This window comes from Neovison vison, chromosome X (genome assembly GCF_020171115.1).
Source record: "Neovison vison isolate M4711 chromosome X, ASM_NN_V1, whole genome shotgun sequence".
Lineage (NCBI taxonomy): Eukaryota > Metazoa > Chordata > Mammalia > Carnivora > Mustelidae > Neogale > Neogale vison.
In genome coordinates this window covers 93,851,375-93,870,736 of record NC_058105.1, presented here as the reverse complement: position 1 = coordinate 93,870,736, position 19,362 = coordinate 93,851,375, and the positions used below count along the sequence as shown (strand labels likewise).

At 41.9% G+C, this 19,362-nt stretch overlaps 1 pseudogene; it reads left to right on the top strand.

Annotated features, from left to right (window-relative positions):
- The first annotated feature begins 373 nt into the window (after positions 1-373).
- LOC122896664 lies at positions 374-1,047 on the top strand (annotated as a pseudogene).
- The last annotated feature ends 18,315 nt before the right edge of the window (positions 1,048-19,362 follow it).

The window sequence follows — 19,362 nt, the reverse complement described above, 5'->3', positions numbered from 1 at the left end:
TCCTCCCTTTATTTTTCATAAGGATTCTCATCATAGATTTTTTTTTTAAAGTTTTCCTCTAATACCATAACTCTTTTCCTCAGAACTAAGTCATTTTAACTGATCTGTGAATCACATGCCCACTCACTGCAGCAAGTATAGAAATCATTCCAAAAACCTTTGCAGGTAGGGTTGGTGAAGACTGTTAGGCCATGCTGGCTTTGCAGACGAATGAGGTTCAGAAGCTTTTCATGTTAAACCACTGATGAAACAGCAGGGCTGATTGATGCTGAGGACTCTATTATTTTAGTCTTCTCCACATGTGACCTTTGCGTGGCTGTTGTTTTTGGCCCACTGGATGGGAAGCAGCTCAAAACAGCAGTACCCCTCAGCAATGGCAGCATCCATGGAATCAGCAGATTCCCCACACAAGGACTCCTTGGCGAGCAGGAAAGAAGGGCTGATTCCACTCAGATTCCCACCTGGGAATGTGGGTGGCCAGTACAAGATTCGACCTCTCTGGAGACACTACTTCCAGAACACCCAAGGCTTAATATTTGTGGTCGACAGTAATGACCGGGAGCGAGTAAATGAGGCCCGGGAGGAGCTGATGCGGATGCTGGTGGAGGATGAGCTCCGGGATGCAGTACTCCTTGTCTTTGAAAATAAACAGGATTTGCCTAATGCTATGAACGCTGCTGAGATCACAGACAAGTTGGACCTGCATTCCCTGCGTCACCGCCAACTGGTACATTCAGGCCACCTGTGCCACCAGCGGGGACAGGTTGTACGAAGGCCTGGACTGGCTGGCCAATCAGCTCAAAAACAAGAAGTGAGAGCCAGACAGCTCTATCCGACCACCCTACCCACCCCTGATGCACCTACTGTCTCCCTGCCCCAGCCCTGCCCCTTCCTTCCCATTGCCAGTGTGGCCAGGGCCCTGGGTATCATGTCCGCATGCCCAACAAGAGCCTTGCCCCCTGCCCTTCCTCCACTCCCCTGTCCATGACCAGTCCCCAGTTGCTGTCCTGATGATGAATCATTCCAATTTATCGGATTTAAAACAAACAAACAAAAAATCTAATCCCACCTAATCTAAATCTAATCCCACCTCCAGATTAGATCAGAGAGAAGGGTCTCCTCCCTCCTTGTGATTGAAATCATGCTGGAGAGAGGGTCCCATCTCCTAATCTGATTTCTGCAAGGTCATCTGGGAAGCCTGAAGATCCTAGATGTGTAGGATCCCCTCCAGGTTCAGTGCAACAGTGCAACATGGTCTTCTCTATACCATCCCCCAAACTCTCCAACCCAAAGACACACATATACATTAGCTTTAACTTATTCATTGATTCACCCCCACAGGAAGCTGAGGGAAACAGGAGTAAAAATCATGTGCTCAGGCTGCTGTCTTCCTAGAGTACTTCCTCTGGGTGGCTATATCTATCTAACTGTTTATCTATCTATCTATCTATCTATGTATACATATCCACATATACATATACAAATATATACATAATATTTCTTTAAAATTTTATATATTTATATATTATTTATATATTTTTATTTTTATTTCCTTTCATCTGTACTAAAATCCCCTTGAAGGCAGGAATGTCAGGTAGTTTGTGTGGTTTTGTTTTTTTTTTTAATCTCTTTTTATTTTAAGATTTTATTTATTTATTTGACAGAGAGAGACACAGTGAGAGAGGGAGCACAAGCAGAGGGAGTGGGAGAGGGAGAAGCAGACTTCCTGTGGAGCAGGGAGCCTGATGCAAGGCTTGATCCCAGGACCCTGGGATCATGACCCCAGTAGAAGGCAGAGGCTTAATGACTGAGCCACCCAGGTACTCTGGTGTTTTGTAGTTGTTTTTTTTTTTTTTTAAGACAAGTTGTGTAATGAAGATAGTGTAACCCAACTTCAATAGGTGTCCCTTAAAAGCACTGATGACATTCTAGACATAATTCAAAATTCGTAAACAGGTGAACCAAGCAAAAACACATGCCTTGGAACTAACAACTAAGAAATACGGTCACATTAGCCATCAGTAATTGTTTTTATTTTTCTCATGCTGGTTGCCAATTTTGTATCGATTAGTCATTGTCCTTGAAAATCAAGATACTATTGATCTGCATCAAGGACTTAAAGGGTTCTCAAGAAATATTTGTGGATTTTGATGAATTACAAAATAAAATAAGACCACAGTAGACTAGTCTATGCAGTTTCATTGTTTACATTTCTTAAATAACTATGCATTTTCCTTTCCTTAGTAGTTAATATTAACTAGTTAAAGAAACCTTTCTGATTCCCAGGTCACTTCTAAGACTTTGTGAAGTGGTTTTTGAATAATTTCATGATAAACCATCTTAGAAGATGCTTGACCTGCCTTAAGGTCTTGAGTGTCCTAATTCCTCAGTTGATCAATAGAAACACTCTTGAAGATGTATTGTTGAAAATATAAAGTACGTAAGCCCATAATTTTCTTCTGCTGTGAATGTAATTGGCTCCCATTTTAAGCAAAAGCACTTTGAAAATGTCAGAAAATTGAACCCTGCCTCTATATGGATACAGAAATAAGTAGTGAGGACACTTGAAATGAAGTCAGAATGACGGGGTGGCTGAAATAATGATGAAATTAGGACAAGAGGTGTTTTTGAGATAAACTGGTTCAGTACTCCTGTTGCTAAAAGCCTATGGAATGTCACCAAATGTTCAGTACGGAAGATTACCAAACCATCCAAAGAAGCAGTCTGTGTATGGGTCAAAGGTCTATGAAAATGAACAGAAAGAATTTACTTTCCCTTCTTCTAGTTGAAATAAAAGGGAGGTTTTTCTTTCTCTAAGTTTGAATGAGACCAAAGAGGCTCAGGTGGCCCTGAGAGCCTTGGAATAGAGATTATTACATAGAGACGACAACTAGAGAAGTCTCAACCTGGGGTTCAATTTAATTGGTTTCTGTCTACAGGACCCCATATTATTTATCCCAATATGGTTCCAAAATTCTCTGCTTCCCTGCAAAGTAGATGTTCCCGAAGATTACCCCCTGCCTACCAGAGTGAACCTCTATTAGTTGAAATGTTTTGTAATAGTTGTTGCTTCCATTTTAGCTCAGCTGGACTCAGGAAATGAAAGGGGGGTGAGTAGCTAGGGTGTATTTAGGGAACACAGGGCTATAGCTCACTGGCATGAGCTTTAGGAAATTTTTTTTTTGTGTGTGGTTTCCACTTGTCCTGATTATAAATTTCTGCCACCACACTGGACACCAGTACCCTGCTTACAACACGGCAAGACAGACCCCAACCTGGAAATCTCGTCTCAGAGTCCTATTTTGGCCCTCTTCAAATGGTACCCTACTACATAAGGTGAGGAGTCTATGGGGTCAGGTGGTCTGAGAATTCTAATTTGAACCAGGATCTCCAGAATCTTATGGAAGTCTATTTGTCAAGATAGGAGGCTAAAACATTTTATTTCACCATCTTCTAGCTTGATTTACAACATATTTGTAGATAAATACTGTGTGGGCCTTCATTTCTACTCTTGGCCTCGTCTCCACAAACGGTAGAAATGGGCCTGCTTGGCACTACTCTTGGGCAGCATAACACTCTACCTGACCAATTCTTGGACCACCTCCAATGCAGTTCCTTTCTCATCTCAGAACAAGACTCTAACTAGTGCGTGGTCCTGGCTCTACCATTAATTAACACGTTACTTCCTCTGAGTTTTCTTGTCTGTAGAACTGGGAGGTTGGACAACATGAGTCAAAGTTTCCTTCTAGTTCTTTAACCTGTAAATGTGGCAAAGAGGAGCTAGCTATGTCTGGCTTTCCAGCATTTACCGGGGTCTTTAAATCATTTTGAACCAAGGTTTCAGTGGGTAAAATGGAGTGGGTCCTCAGTCATGTTTCTGTCCTAAGCATGCAATGGAGTTTCCTTAGGTCTTACCAACTTGTGCATATGAAAATGAACTTGATTAATGTTGGTAACTTCAGTTCCATGAGTTTCTACCCACATGTTTAGGGCAAGAACCTCTGTCCTCAAAATTTCACCAAACTACTTATGGGCATTTCCAGGGTTTCTTAAGTTCTTAGGTTTCTCCATTCTAAGCCACCAGGTTACTGTCTGCTGGAGTTCTTCTGAACCCTCCGCACCACACATGAAGCCCATGCGAGTGACAGAGAGCATTAACAATGGTCCTAGGGTACCAGCTCCTGATGCCTCTAAGACTACAGTCCCATACAACAAGCTGCAGCCAAGGTGGTAAGGAATGCCCTTCTACCCTTCTCTCCATTTTACTTCCTACTTTGTCCATGGGATGGATACATAGCAGAGATGAGCCTGCCCCACTCTCTCACACTATCGTGTGACAACATTTTTTCTCTGGAAAGGACTCAGATACAGATCCAAGGACCCCAGCACAAACCCTGACATTGACTTCAATATCTGTCTCTCCCAGGTGCTGAATATTCTCTGTTCACCTCCCCACATGAATATTAATCAGGCAGATGCCCATGGATTACTGGCCCACTGACCTATTAGATATAACAGATAGGTGAATACAATCGGAACACAATAAATCAGTGAATGAATGACTTACTGAGATAACTAAATCCTAAGGAAATGACAGCATACAGAAATATTAGGCTGACTTTCCAAACATCTCAGAAATTCATTTGGATTCACAGTGTTTGTAATTACTCACTGAATATTTTAGGCCGTTAGTGAATGACTCCTGCATTTTGGGCAACAGAAAAAGCTAGTCATTAATATCCACTGGGTATTTGTGTTGTGCCAGGAAGCAGGATACAAATTTGTATGCTTTATCTTACTTCCTTTAGGTGAGGGGCTGGTAAACTTTTTCTGTGAGTGACCAGACAGTAAACTATTTTCAGACTTTGTGAGCCATAATCCTAACATCTCTGTCGTACTTTTCAGTTCTGAAAGCCAAAGTGTCAACGAATGTATTTGGCCATGTTCTAATAAAACTTTATTTACAGAAATAGGTTACAGGTTGCACACAAGCATAATTTGCTGACCTCTGCTTTATGGAATTCATGAAGATGCTACCGTTTGCAAGGAGACTGAAGCATAAAGGCTTAGCATGAGGCTAAGCCATTGGGCCAAGATCTCAGATACAAAGGAATGGAACTGGGATTTGAACCTAAGTAGGCTGATTCCAGAGCTCACACTCTTCAGCATGGAGCCATTTGGACAGTAAGTTACAGATTACCATTGGTGGGAAACTTAAGGGCTGGGACTTGCCTTTGAACCTGCACTACAAGTGGGCGTCATGTTTCCTTCCTCAGTCATCATTGCCAACACAGATCTCGATATACATATCCCCCACTGAGAGCAGAGCGTTCCTATGAACACCTTCATAAGCCAAAATGGCATAAAGTGAAGAAGCAATTACTGTTCATTTACGTGAAAAAACTGAGTATTCCCAAAACCCCCAGATTGCCTCTCTTAGGCTTTTCTGATACCTTAGGACACATCTTGTGAAGACATGCAGAAAATAAATCAAGATAAAGCACAGAGGCTCATAGACATGGCTCAGAGATCTGGCAGCTTGATGCTGAGATGTGGCGTGTACTTTCCAGGAAAGAAGCTTAGTGGGGCCACTCTCACTGTTAGGGGTGCCCACTGCCTCAATATCGGCTCACTGCAAAACACACACTGAATGCCCTTTTCTCTTTTTGCCTTTGTTCATAAAAGCAGAAATCCTCTTTGGAGTTCTTTTGCTTAGTGAAAACAGGCACTAATGTAGGTCTTTCCTAAAAGCAAAATGGCCCAATGTGAACTTTTGAAAAGCAGGGTATACCTGCATACTGATCATCCATTAAAGGGAAAAAAGCCAGTAATAAATGAAAGGTCACTTTCTCGCTTTGAAGTATCAGTAAAGGGTGGTGTATGCCCCAACTAACAACCCTTAATTAGAGAATTGCAGCATTCATGACTTCTTAATTGCTCTAATGATATGATCTCACTTACTACTCATTAATTTCCTCTCCAACATGGCCCTTCAAGCCAGCTCCACCTTTCATAAGGAAGCATGAGTCAGTAATAATGATAATGATAATAATAATGATAATGATGATAATTCCATTAACAACAACACATTTTTATAGTACTACTCTAAGCCACTCTTTTTTCTTTTTATTAGGGCCCCTCAACGTAATGCCCCCAGATGGCTTCCAAACTCATTGTCTCAACCATTCCCGCTGCCCAGGTCCCAACCCTAGATTCTCTTCCAGCCCAGGATCATCGCTGGGTCTGCTGTTCCTTCTCTGCACTTGGACCCCTGCCTCCAGCCTCTTGATCACACTAGGGGTAAGTGGATGGCCTAGATTTAGAACCCAGCCCTGCCCCTTTGCCCATGGTCATGCTATCTGAGCTCGCCTTGACACATTTCTCATCTACAACATGGGCATGAAAATAACCGTAGAGGGGGTACCTAGTTGGCTCAGCGGGTTAAACCTCCGCCTTCAGCTCAGGTCATAATCTCAGGGTTCTGGGATCGAGCCCCGCATTGGGCTCTCTGCTTAGCAGGGGGCCTGCTTCCCCCTCCCTCTCTGCCTGCCTCTCTGTCTACTTGTAATCTCTGTCTGCCAAATAAATAAATAAAATCTTTTTTAAAAAAGAAGAAGAAAAAAAGATAATAACTGTAGAGGGCTTTGAGAGGATTTCAATGAGTTTATATTTAAGGTGGGGAGAACAGTGTTGGCCACACAGTAAATGCTCATTTGCTGCATACCAATCACTGTATAATGTTGGGTCATTTATTTCATAATATTGTAGTTTCACTCCTCCTCAAGTATAAGCTTTGTGAAGCCATGGGCTTTGTTCAGATCACTGCTCTATCTTCTGTGCCTAGAACAGTGCTCGATGAAATCAGGGGAAATGGTACGCTGCCTAAAGAGGAAAAATAGGGGCACATCTAAGTTTAAGTTTTTATCTTAATTCCAGTTAGTAAACATACAGTGTTATATTGCCACACAGTCTTCTAAGCACTTTGAATATAGCAATTCATTTAATCTTCACAGCAAAAAACATTTTACAGATGAGGAAACTAAGACCTAAGTGTTAAGTGGCTTGGCCACGGGTGAAATCCAATAAAATGGCTCAGCTGGACTTTGAATCCAGGCATGCTGGCTCCAGAACCCATGATCTTAAGTGCTATGCCTGACAGTCTTTAGAGGAGGACTTTTAAAAATGGTAAAAGCTAAAATTTGTCATTTTGATAGGTCATCTCTGTGTAGATAGAATGTAAATGGCGTTTTGTGGTTTATGATGGAATAGTCTACTATATTCTTCCTTATTAATGAGGTTGTAACTTTCCTTGCACATGAAGGCATGGGGAAGCCCCCCCCCCATCAATGATCTCTCTCTCTCTCTCTCTCTCTCTCTCTCTGTTGACGTTGGTAATCTGTCCAGATGCCAGTGCCCATTCCCTGAGAGTTTCAAGAAGTGATCATCTGAGTGTGTGGGATCACCTCAGGAATGTCCAGGGACATGGATGGGGGCAGAAGGATACTTTGAAGTAGAAGCATTTCCTTTCTCATCTTTCTACTTTTATGTTCTCTCTTGAAACTTTACTCCCTTGGGAGATGCAGCAGATGGTGTCACTGGGCCACCCACATCTCCTTGGAATTGACCATCATTTTCCCTAAATACAGTTCATTCCTGTACTGCCAGCACCTGGGCCTCTTTGCCTGAAAGTTCTCTTTGGCCTACGAAGCCCTCTCTGCATACATGTGGGGCTGGGTGAAAGTGCCAGGGAACTAATCACTGATTGATAAGAACTGGTGTATAAGGATGCCTGAGTAGCTCGAACAGTCGCCATGATCCCAGCATCCTGGGATCGATCCCAGTGTCTGGCTCCCTACTCAGCAAGGAGTCTGCTTCTCCCTCTGTCCCTCCCCCTGCTCATGCTTGCTCTCTCTCTCTCTCACTCTCTCTCTGTCAAATAAATAAATAAACTCTTAAAAAAAGAAAAAGAATTGATGTATAAACACTCAGCACTGTTACTCCTCAGCACATGTGCAACACAGGTCCTTAGAACCCCCCAGATGATTAAGCTCAGTTGTCTACAGTGGAAACTGGCTTGCTATTTGTATCAGTAAGAAGTCCACCAGAGGGGGTAAAAACAGTATGAGATATGTATAATAGATAAATTGATCGATTGCAAGGGCTTGGGGCCCCACATGTCTGAAATCCATAGGGCAGGCCTTCAGGAAGGGCAGGCTAGGACTTTAGGGCAGGGGCTGGTGCTATTTGTACTTTAAGAATCCAGGTCTCCCACCATTTGGGAAGGCTTTCCTCACCATCCCTCCCATCTGTCTCATGCCTGTATGACAGTCCCTGTGTTACCATTGTTTGCCTCCTGCTTGAAGACAACCACTTTTATTTCTTGGTGCCTATCTCTCTCTCAGTTCAGTGCCTAATACAAGACGGTCAACAAATACTCGAAACAGATTAAATCAAACTTCTGAGCCTTCCTGAATCACAATATGTGCTTACTCTGAAGGGAAAAGACCTAGAATATTTTTTTATATTTTAAGTGCCGTAATTTTCACAGCATGTCCATTATTCCCCATAAAGGGCTTTTAGGTCAACATTTCCTTCTGGGTATCTACATTGTTTGGGGAAATTTTATAAGTTGGAAGGATTTTTTCCACATGTTGCCATCTTCCATTTCACACTCCTGGCTGCACTCCCAAGAATACCCAACAACTTAATTATATTTGTAGACTTGCAAGTAGCTTTCATGAGTAAGAGTGCCATTCATCTATGAGAGAACCCAGCAGAGTTCACTGGCGGGAGGTTGCCAGGAAAACAGAGACACTAAGTGCTTGCTAGCTCCTCGAACCATCCACTGGAGTTCTCCATTTTAAATAGCAATAATGGCTTAAAAAATCATTTTTTAATTTGTCAGCTTTCAGTTGAAACCAGAAACCTTTCAAGCATTGCCTGTACGTGTGTGATCCACCTGTCCTTTTCCTTCTCCCATGGGTGTCAACTTTCCAGGAGAGAGATCCACTTCTGCTCTCCCTGAAAGCTCACCTTATCCCAGACTTTGAGACCTAACCCTGTGTGTGCTGTCTAAATGTATAAACATAAGGAGGAGAGGCAGGATGGAGCTCCACCCTGCCACAAGGTCTGCAAACTTCATATTCAAGTAATGCGCGGGGAAACCTGGCCTGTTCTTCGTGTGAATGGTAGTTCAGTGTTGACTGCTCCAGCAGAGCTGGTGACAATAATAATGGCCGCTACTCTTCACCAAGCACAGTTTGCCACACCACCACATGGGGATGTTTACAAACATGAAAGCACCTGATCTTCACAATCAGTTTATGAGGTCGATTATCTGAGCTCCATTTTATAGCTGAAGAAACTGTAGTTCACAGAGGTAAATTTTTACCGTAGAAAATTATGAAAATTTGAGTTCGTTCTAAGATTAGAGCAGAGATCAATAAGTTAGAAACTAGAGATACAGTAGAACGCATCAATGAAACTAGAAGCTGGTTTTCTGGAAGAATCAATAAGATTGATAAACCATTGGCCAAACTAATCCAAAAGAAAATAAAGAAGGCCCAAATCAATAAAATTATGAATGAAAAGGGAGAGATCACAACTAACACCAAGGAAATAGAAACAATCATCAGAAGTTATTATCAACAGTTATATGCCAAGAAGTTAAGCAACCTAGATGAAATGGATGCATTCCTGGAAAACTATAAACTTCCAAAATTGAACCAGGAAGAAATTGACAACCTGAATAGACCATTATCTAGTAATGAGATTGAAGAAGTGATCAAAAACCTCCCAAAAAACAAGAGCCCAGGACCTGACGGATTCCCTGGGGAATTCTACCAAACTTTCAAAGAACAAATAATACCTATTCTCTTGAAGCTGTTTCAAAAAATTGAAGCAGAAGGAAAACTTCCAGACTCTTTTTATGAAGTCAGCATTACCCTGATCCCCAAACCAGGCAAAGACCCCACCAAAAAGGAGAATTTCAGACCAATATCCCTCATGAACATTGATGCTAAGATTCTCAACAAGATCCTAGCAAATAGGATCCAGCAGCACATTAAAAAGATTAACCACCATGACCAGATGGGATTCATCCCTGGGTTGCAAGGATGCTTCAACATTCACAAATCAATCAATGTGATAGAACAAATCAATAAGAAACTACAATTTACATAAGACTTACTATGAATCTGTTTCCGGTATTTTGCTTGAATTCTAACCCTGAGTCTCTGTCTTATACAAATGTCCATAAAGATGATGTCTCTAACTGTAATTTACTGAGGCCTTACTACGAGCTGTGTGTTTAACTAACCAAGTGATGGGGCCAGGATTCAAACCCAACGCAATCTGCATCAGAGCCTCATCCTCAGCGCCTCATCCATTCAAGGATGAGGCTTAGTCTTGGTTTCTCCACTTATGCTAGTAATCGTGGCCTTGCCCTGGGACTCCAGCCACGTGACTGAGGGCTGGCTTCCTTCCCAACTTCTGCTGCCTCTATTCCAGTCCAATCCATGCTGAGCCAGAGGGATGGGAATAGGACCTGCTGGTGCTTCCCATGTAGAGGCACTTAACTAACAGGAAACCAATAAAAACATTATCACAAACTCGGAGAAACGCAGTGGAAGAAAATAGAGCTTATGAACTGTGTGCATACTAGGGAGCTTAGCCTAGTTTGAGGAGGGTGTGACCAGAAAAGAATTTACTGAGGAATTGCTTTTTTGAAAATTAACCTTGAGGTATGATTTAAATACAATAAAATCAATCCTTATTAAGTATACATTTGATGAGTTTGGGCAAATGCATACGCCCATGAAACCACTACCACAATCAAAGTAGAACATTCACATCACCCCCAAAGCTCCCTCCTGCCCCTTTGCAATCAGTAAGCTACTTACAGCCCGAGGCAACCACTCACCTGCCACCTGTCATGATAGGTCACATTTGCCTTTTTTTAGAGTTTGATATAATTCCATACTATATGTGTGCATTTGTGTCTGGTTTTGCTCCAGATAAAGTTCGTGAGATGTATGAAAACAAGTATGAATCTCAGGCCACCTTTTGTCCCAGATATACTGTCACAAATCTTCTGACACCATTAATTTCCTGTCTGATGAACAACCCATTGCTACTTTCCTGCCCTATCAACCTTCTTCACCACCTCCTACCACCCAGCCTCAGCCTCCTCTGTCTGCTCAGGCTCCTCTCTGACATATGTCTGGACTTATCTGTAAGCACCTGACCCACGTTCAGTGGGCACATTCATTTCTCAAGGCAAAGCCTCAGCTTCCCTGGCCTGGCCCTAGCTTTTGAGGCCTGAAAACCCATTCTAAAAAAGTAGGAGCAGCCTTAATCTCTATGATCCATACATTAATGAATGACCGATCAAGAAATGAAGACTTCCTTCCAAGATATGACTCAAATATCACTTTGGAAGTGACTGGACTCTCAAAGTGCTTTATGTTTACCTGTTTTGAGGCACACAACAATTTCTGCCATATTTAAGCCTGTGTGTGTGTGTGCGTGCATGCTTATCTCTCCATTCAGATTTTATGCTCCATTAGGGCAACAATGAGGTCAATTCCTATTTGTGATGCTCAAGGAAATAGCAAAGTGGGGGAAAATTCGGTGTCTTGAAATGTAATCCCCTCAATGACTCAAATAATCTTCCTTCCAACTATAGAACTCACAAATTTAGAATTTGTCAAGGAAAAGCACTTCTCATACATAAAATATTATTAATAATGAAAATTTTAAACACACTAAAATTTTAAATACACTAAAATTAACCCATAGAGAAGAACAGAGCTTATGCTAAAGAGCAACATGAAGGGGTAGACATGTTTTTCTATGATTTATAAAACCTCTGACTTTATAAACTGGAACACAGTCAAGCTGCAAAGTCCAGTCTATAAAAAGCATGTACTCCATATTGAAAGTGGTCACAAATCAGTGCCAACAGTTAATGATTATTGAGATTCAGGTGAAATATAAGTCAACTTTACTCAGTGTAACTGGAGGACACAATGGTCAAGGCGACATTTCACTGTTACGTACTGTTCTGTCTTACCTGACATTTATTTGAGATAAAAGGAAATTCTGTTATTACATCTATGAAGTTAATCAAACACAGCTGCCCACCAGACCATGCTGTCTCCATTTGACTTAAAAAAAAATGGCTCTTCCTGCTACCATCCCCATAAGTGGGCTTATGTTGTAGGTATGATCACCTTAAGTCTTTGTAATTTAAGAGCCTAATTTTCTGCCCTCATTTCCACAAAGACTTTTACAGCAGGCACAATACACTCCAGTGGATAAGTAATGTATCATACCCTTGGTACATGCAAAATTACTTCATTAATTACAAAGAAAAATTATAAAAGAGTCTATCTAATTTCTGCAACCTGTTCACAAAAAATGCCAGAGGTGGGCCTCTCAAAGTACTTGGGTGTGCATAACATTATCTTAAGCATTTGTATCCAGTTTCATAGTTTTAATGTTTTAAAAGAAAAACTTTATTATAAGGTTTATAAAGAAAAGAACAGATGCTTTTCTATCCCTCACAAGCTGATCACTGCTCTGAGGAAACCACCTCTAACTCCTTTAGCACTTTTGATTTCAGTATATAACACCCCTACAGATAAGTCTTGATTTTTTCTTTTGTTTTCAATACTATCTATTGACTTCCTAATATGGAAAAGCAGTGTTCAGCATTCTTAGGTACTCCTCGACCAGATCCTTCACACACACACCTCCCAATTAAAACTTTTCCCTTCCCCTTAATTTTTGTAAAGATCAACACTTTGTTTTACATTGTTATTACAAGTTTCACATAATTCCAGATTGAGCCACGGAATCTCCATGTTTGTATTTAATTTCTTTTAAAACTGTTTTTTTTAAAGATTTTTATTTATTTATTTGACAGAGAGAGAGAGAGATCACAAGTACGCAGAGAGAGAGGAAGGGAAGCAGGCCCCCCGCCTAGCAGAGAGCCCGATGTTGGGGCTCGATCCCAGGACCCCGGGATCACGACCCGAGCTGAAGGCAGAGGCTTTAACCCACTGAGCCACGCAGGTGCCCCGTAAAACTGGGTTTTTAAAAAATTTTCCTGCAATTTATATTCTCCCCCACCCCCCACAGCCCACCACCACCACCAATTAGTTTCTCTCAGAGTTGAATTGGGTTGGGTTTTTTTTTAAAGATTTTATTTTATTTATTTATTTTTTTTTTTTGTCAGAGAGAGAGAAGGGGACCACAAGCGGGGGAAGCAGCAGAGGGAGAGGGAAAAGCAAGCTTCTCACTAAGCAGGGAGCCCGATGCAGGGCTTGATCCCTGACTCTGAGATCATGACCTGAGCCAAAAGCAGACACTTAACTGACTGAGCGACCCAGGCATCCCCAGAGTTGAGTTGAAAAGAGAATGAAGGGGAGTTTCTCATAGTTCAGATTTCAGATGTTCAGATTTTTCCTTTGCCCTCTGAACTTGTGACCAATCCTCCACAATGCCTGGGGTACCCGAGGTCGGAGTCTCTCTGGTAAAATCTCTCTACAGGGTAAAATCTCTGCTCTTCCAGGGACACCTGGGTGGCTCAGTTGTTAAGCATCTGTCTTTGGTTCAGGTCATGATCCAAGGGTCCTGGGATTGAGCCCTGCATCTGGCTTCCTGCTCAGCAGGAGGCCTGCTTCTTCCTCCCCCACTTGTGGGGAGTTCCCTCTCTTGCTGTGTCTCTCTCTGTCAAATAAATAAATAAAATCTTTTTAAAAAAATCTCTGTTCTTCCACACACACCAGGGAGTGGGTGTGGGATGTGGGATATAAGTAGCATTTAAGTGCTACTTATATACAGCCTATCAACCAAGTATCTTTCTGTCTCATGCTTCCTGAACCTTTCTGGAGTTCTCTGGTTGGACTCATCCACTTCTGTGCTTCTGGCATGATAGCTTGACACATCAGCTTTCTCTGGTCTGTGAGAGCAGCTTCCACCTGCCCAATTTGCTCTCCAGCTTGCATTTCTTCACTTCTATTTCCTCTCTTAGTGTCTTAGTCTTTTTGTGAAATAACCCTTGAATCCCCTTTATGGTCAGCTTAGTGGATTTGGAGAAAAATGGTAGTAGGGCTGTTTGTTGGATTTACCACGTATCATTAGAATTCCTCATACAAATAAAGTTTAATTTTCTTAAACTTTTACGAATGCTTCTGTCACGGGGCACCTGGATGGCTCAGTCGGCTGAGCTACTGACTCTTGGTTTTCAGCTCAGGTCCTGATCTCGGTGTCCTGGGATTGTGCCCCCACAACCCCGTGCTCACTGGGGAATCTGCTTGAGATTCTCCCTCTCCCTCTGCCCCTCCCTACCCCTGCATGCATACACTCTCTCTCTAAAGTAAATAAATAAAGCGTGTCTGGGTGGCTCAGTCAATTAAGTGTTTGACTTCAGCTCAATTTCATGATCCCATGATCCTGGGATGAGTCCTGCATCAGGCTCCCCGTTGAGTGGGGAGCCTGCTACTCCCTCTCCCTTCCCCCACATCTCATGCCCCTCCCCCCACTCATGCTCTCTTTCTCTCAAATGAATGAATAAATAAATGTCTTTTTTAAAAGATTTTATTTATTTATTTGACAGAGATCACAAGTAGGCGGGGGGGGGAGCAGGCTCCCTGCTGAGCAGAAATCCTGATGTGGGGCTCGATCCCAGGACCCTGAGATCATGACTAGAGGCAGAGGCTTAACCCACTGAGGCACCCAGGTGCCCCAATAAATAAGTCTTTTAAAGAATTTTTAAAAATCTGCACCATAAGTTCTCTCTGATTCAGATTGGGAGTCCTAAAGGTAAAGGATAATTGGTACTTCATATTTACTTACACAGTTTCGGGGTCCCAACCCCAAATGGCAAAATAATAGTAATAATAACAATAATAATGAGCAAGCAAACCAGCTCCCTCCCTTACATATCATGGTGACAAAGTAGGGGAGTGTCTTGATAATAGAACTAAATGGATACAAAAGTGATTCAAGACATTTTCTTTAAAGTGGCCTATCATACCTTATTGCAGAGGTTCTGAGCCAAAATAATGTATGTTCTTGTCATGTAAGAAAACAGAAGAGCAAAAGTCTGTGCAAAGAGTGGCTTCTCCTTTACATCAAAGGGCCATCTTTGATTTGTTTATTTCATGTCCTCTATGCAACTGCCACCACCATCCCACTAGCACTGCCTTCTAAGGGCCCCAGATGATTTCTCACCTACTAATAGCAATGGCCTGTTTGGGGAGGGCTCTCCAAAACATCTGACTTTGAGAGCCCTCCTACTTTTCTGAAGCCCAATAGTTTTGGTTCCATATGGTTTCTCTCTGCTCTACTCTTCCTCCATAATTGGTTTCTAAAATCCTCCTGCTCACTTTTCTTCCCTTTGTTGCTAAGCTCAGGTTCCTGATCTCTGATAACACTGTAGAAAGGCTGGGTAAGGCCAATTTCAATTCTCCCTGACCTCTCGAAATGCTTTAATCACATTAACCAGTTACAGTATCTGCCTTATAAAAAGGTTGGTGGGGCAATGTTATGGTGGATATTACGGGGTCCTGGGTCCCCCACCATCCCCCCTTCAGGGTAGAGGCACTTATTCCCCCAGCTTCTGGGGGCATTGGCAGCTGAAAGCTCTCTGGTAAGACGACCTGGCCCAAGGTCACACCCCATCTCCTAGGGCTACCTGCATCCGGTGATTTCCTTCACACCACACAGGTAGGGATCCCAAAGGCCTTTCCCTATAAACTCCCTGCAGGCTAATCTCCATCTTAGAGTTATTTTCAGGAGCTTACCCAAACAGATACATGCTAATTTGAGTAGCTGGGGCAAAAGCAAAGTAGCACCATCACAAATCTCATTTTCCCAGGGTGGAGTATTTTAAGGACCAGGCATTATGGATTTATGGCTTACCAGCTCTGGGGACCTGCCCAGTTTCAGTTCAGTATAACCATGTCTCCTTTCCTCATGATGAGACAGCAATGACAGTTTATCCTATGCCAACAAAGGGCAGGGCTTCTCAAACTTTAGCCTGTATCAAAATTCGAGAGGGCTTAATAAAACACAGATGGCTGGTTCCCAATTCAAAAATGTCTGAGTCAGTAGGTCTGTGGTAGGGCCTGGGAATTGGCATTTTTTAAAAAAAATATTTATTTATTATTTGAGGGAGGGAGAGAGCAAAGGAGCATAGGGGCAGGGAGCAGAGAGAGAGAGGGAGAGAGACTCCTAAGCAGACTCCCCACTGACCATGGAGCCCAACATGGAGCTTGACCTCACGGACCCTGAGATCATGACCTGAGCTGAAATCAAGAGTCAATTGACTGAGCCACCCAGGCACCCCAAGAAATAACATTTTTAAGGTTCCCAGCTACTGCTGCTGCTGGTCTGAGGGTCAATCTTTGAGATCCTGCCACACAGGGCCTTGTGAAGATTAAAAGAGAGAATACAGTGGTCCTCACTTTATCTGTGGGAGATCTATTCCAAGACCCCCCGCAGGTGCCTGAAACCACAGATAGTACTGAACCCTACTGTATGTACTTTTTTTTCCTATATGTACATACTTATGATAAAGTTTAATTTATAAATTAGACACAGTAAGAGATTAATAATAATAATTAATCATAAAACAGAACAATTGCAAAAAAGTATGAAAATAAAAGTTAGTGTGGTCTCTCTCTCTCTCAGAATATCTTGGTGTACTGTACTCACTCTTCTTGTGATAATGTGAGACGATAAAATGCCTACATGATAGATGAAGTGAAGTAAAAGATGTAGGCATTTTGACATAGCAGCATGCTCTTGTGAACCTGTTCATAGGTAAGAATAAGGATCAACTGCTGGTAGACTACAGCTGATCATGGATGACTGAAACCAAAGAAAGCAGAACCGCAGAGAAGGGGGACTACTATATTTGCAATGCGCTGAGCTTGAGACACAGTACATGTGCAAAAATCTCAGTTGTCTTTGATGTTGTTATCAGAAAAAGCTATGCTTACTGACTCCAAAACGTTGAACTGAACCTCTGTGCCTAAGGCAGTTTTAGGAATCCAGGAAAGCAGAGAGGAGCAATAATATCTAAGGAGAAGATGACTGCAAACAAATTTCATGGACCACCCAGAACCAGAGCTAGCCAATCATAAAAGTATCACAACCCTGGCAGTACTTGGATGGTTCAATCTGTTAAGCACCCGACTTGATTTTGGCTCAGGTCATGATCTCAGGTTTGTGAGATAGAGCCTTACATCTGGCTCTGCACTGGGCATGGAGCCTGCATAAGATTCTCCCTCTCCTTCTCCCTCTGCCCCTCCCCCTACCCTCGCTCTCTCTCTCCCTCTTAAAAAAAAAGTATCACAACACTGTTGGAAAAGGAGAAGCTGAGGTATTTCCTTTCTAAATGGAATAAACGTAAACCAGTTGCATTTCTAGCTGGTCCCCATGTTTGTGCAGGGCCATCAACACTTCTACCTGAACTTGGATGTTTCCTTCTTTAATTTCAAACCTATCAAAGCAGTATGGAGGGGAGGTGGGCATGATTTAATTATGAATAGCTCAACTGCTTTATCCCATTGAGAAAGACAAGCTTAATAAGTAACAATATTCTAGCAGGTAAACTTTTTTCAGTCATTATGAATACGTCTTCTTATTCATGACAAGTGCAATAATTTCATTCAGGCAATTAACTACATGCCAATGTAGAGATTCCATTCCCTCAACTGCACCTAGAATGTGATTCCATGAAGCCTATGCCCAAGATCAGAAATGATGTCTGTTATTGGGACCACATCAGGAAAAGAGTAACTCTGAAAAGTAGAAAGGATTTTAGGTTCTTTTCTACACTTCTCTGTAACTCTGATCAAAAAAGACTTAGATTCAAATCCAACCAACATTTCTTAAAAGCTTTTATTTGTTTGTTTATTTGAGAGAGAGTATGTTTGAGTGGGGGAAGAGGCAGAGGGAAAAAGAGAGAGAGAATCTCAAGCAGACTCCAAGCTGAACACTGAGCCTGATGCAGGACTTGATCTCACAACCTGAAATCATGAGCTGAGCCAAAATCAAGAGTCAAACACTTATCTGACTGAGCCTCCTAGGTGCCCCTAGCCAACATAGTCTGAGTACCTGAAAATGTGTCAGGCCTTGTGCTCGATGCTTATCCAAATGTATTTTGTTTAATCCCCACAACAGAAAGCAAATCTAATCTGTATTAAGGCTATAGAGACTTAATATCGTAGAATGGAGTCGAGTCTGCAGGAAACGTGAAAACATCAGAAATATCAACGCACCTCTTATTCACAGTGAGTGATTTGATACTTATTTTAAAGATAGTTTGGTTTGAATATCAGAATCTGCACACTGACTTTCATTTTGCTCCTTTAGTAGAGCTCAGTAACTTGCAAACTCTTGTGTGCCTAACAATTAATATGAAGGACTATACATTCAAAACCAGATGTACCATACCTTCTAGTTGATTTAAGGGCCTTTCAAGGATATTTTAGACTGTAGGGGATTTTTATCTTAAAGGCTAACTTTCAAAACTCATTCCTACATAAAATAAGACTTTTATGAACATTTTAAGCCAAAATTTTTGGACTATCTAAATCCTCAACATATCAATGTAATGTTTAATTCTCTTTTATCTAGTAGAAGAATGAAACTAAATGAGGAATAAAGCCTGGGGGGACAGTTCTGAAGCTCAAGGGATGGTCCTAAAGAAATGGCACATGCATTACTTAGACTTGAAGATAACCTTCAGGATTATACTGGAGTTATTTTCATCAATTTTTTCAACAAATATTTATTTGGCATCAAATGTGGCTGGTACTGCTCTAAGTACAATAGTAAATAAGGCATGAATTGCTGCTTTCAGGGAGTTTACATTTTGGAATCACAAGAGACAGATGAACAGCAAATAAATATAGATGCCATATATCATGGTTTATTTCATGATATGAAGTAGTTTAAAGGGATAGAAAGTTACAGCAGGGGGTGTTCATTTATCTGACACCAACAGAGAAGGACAAGGCCTCAGAGAATGGTGTCCCAGCAATAAAGTGAATAAAGTACAGTATTTTTCAAAGGACAGAGGGATCAGCTGTGTTGCACGAAGGGGACAAATCCAATAAGATGAAAACTGAGAAATGATCATTGGATTTGGCAATGTGAAAGTCAGTGACCTTGACAAGAAACCTGTGGCGGACCGATGGGGATGGAAGCCTGACTGGAATGGGTTTGAGAGAAAATAAGAGAGGGGAAGATACCAAGCAAGAAACAGCTACTGGGGAGCTTTGTTCAAATGGCAACAGAGAAATGGTAGAGCTGTTGGAGAAGAATGTACAATAATGAGAGAGA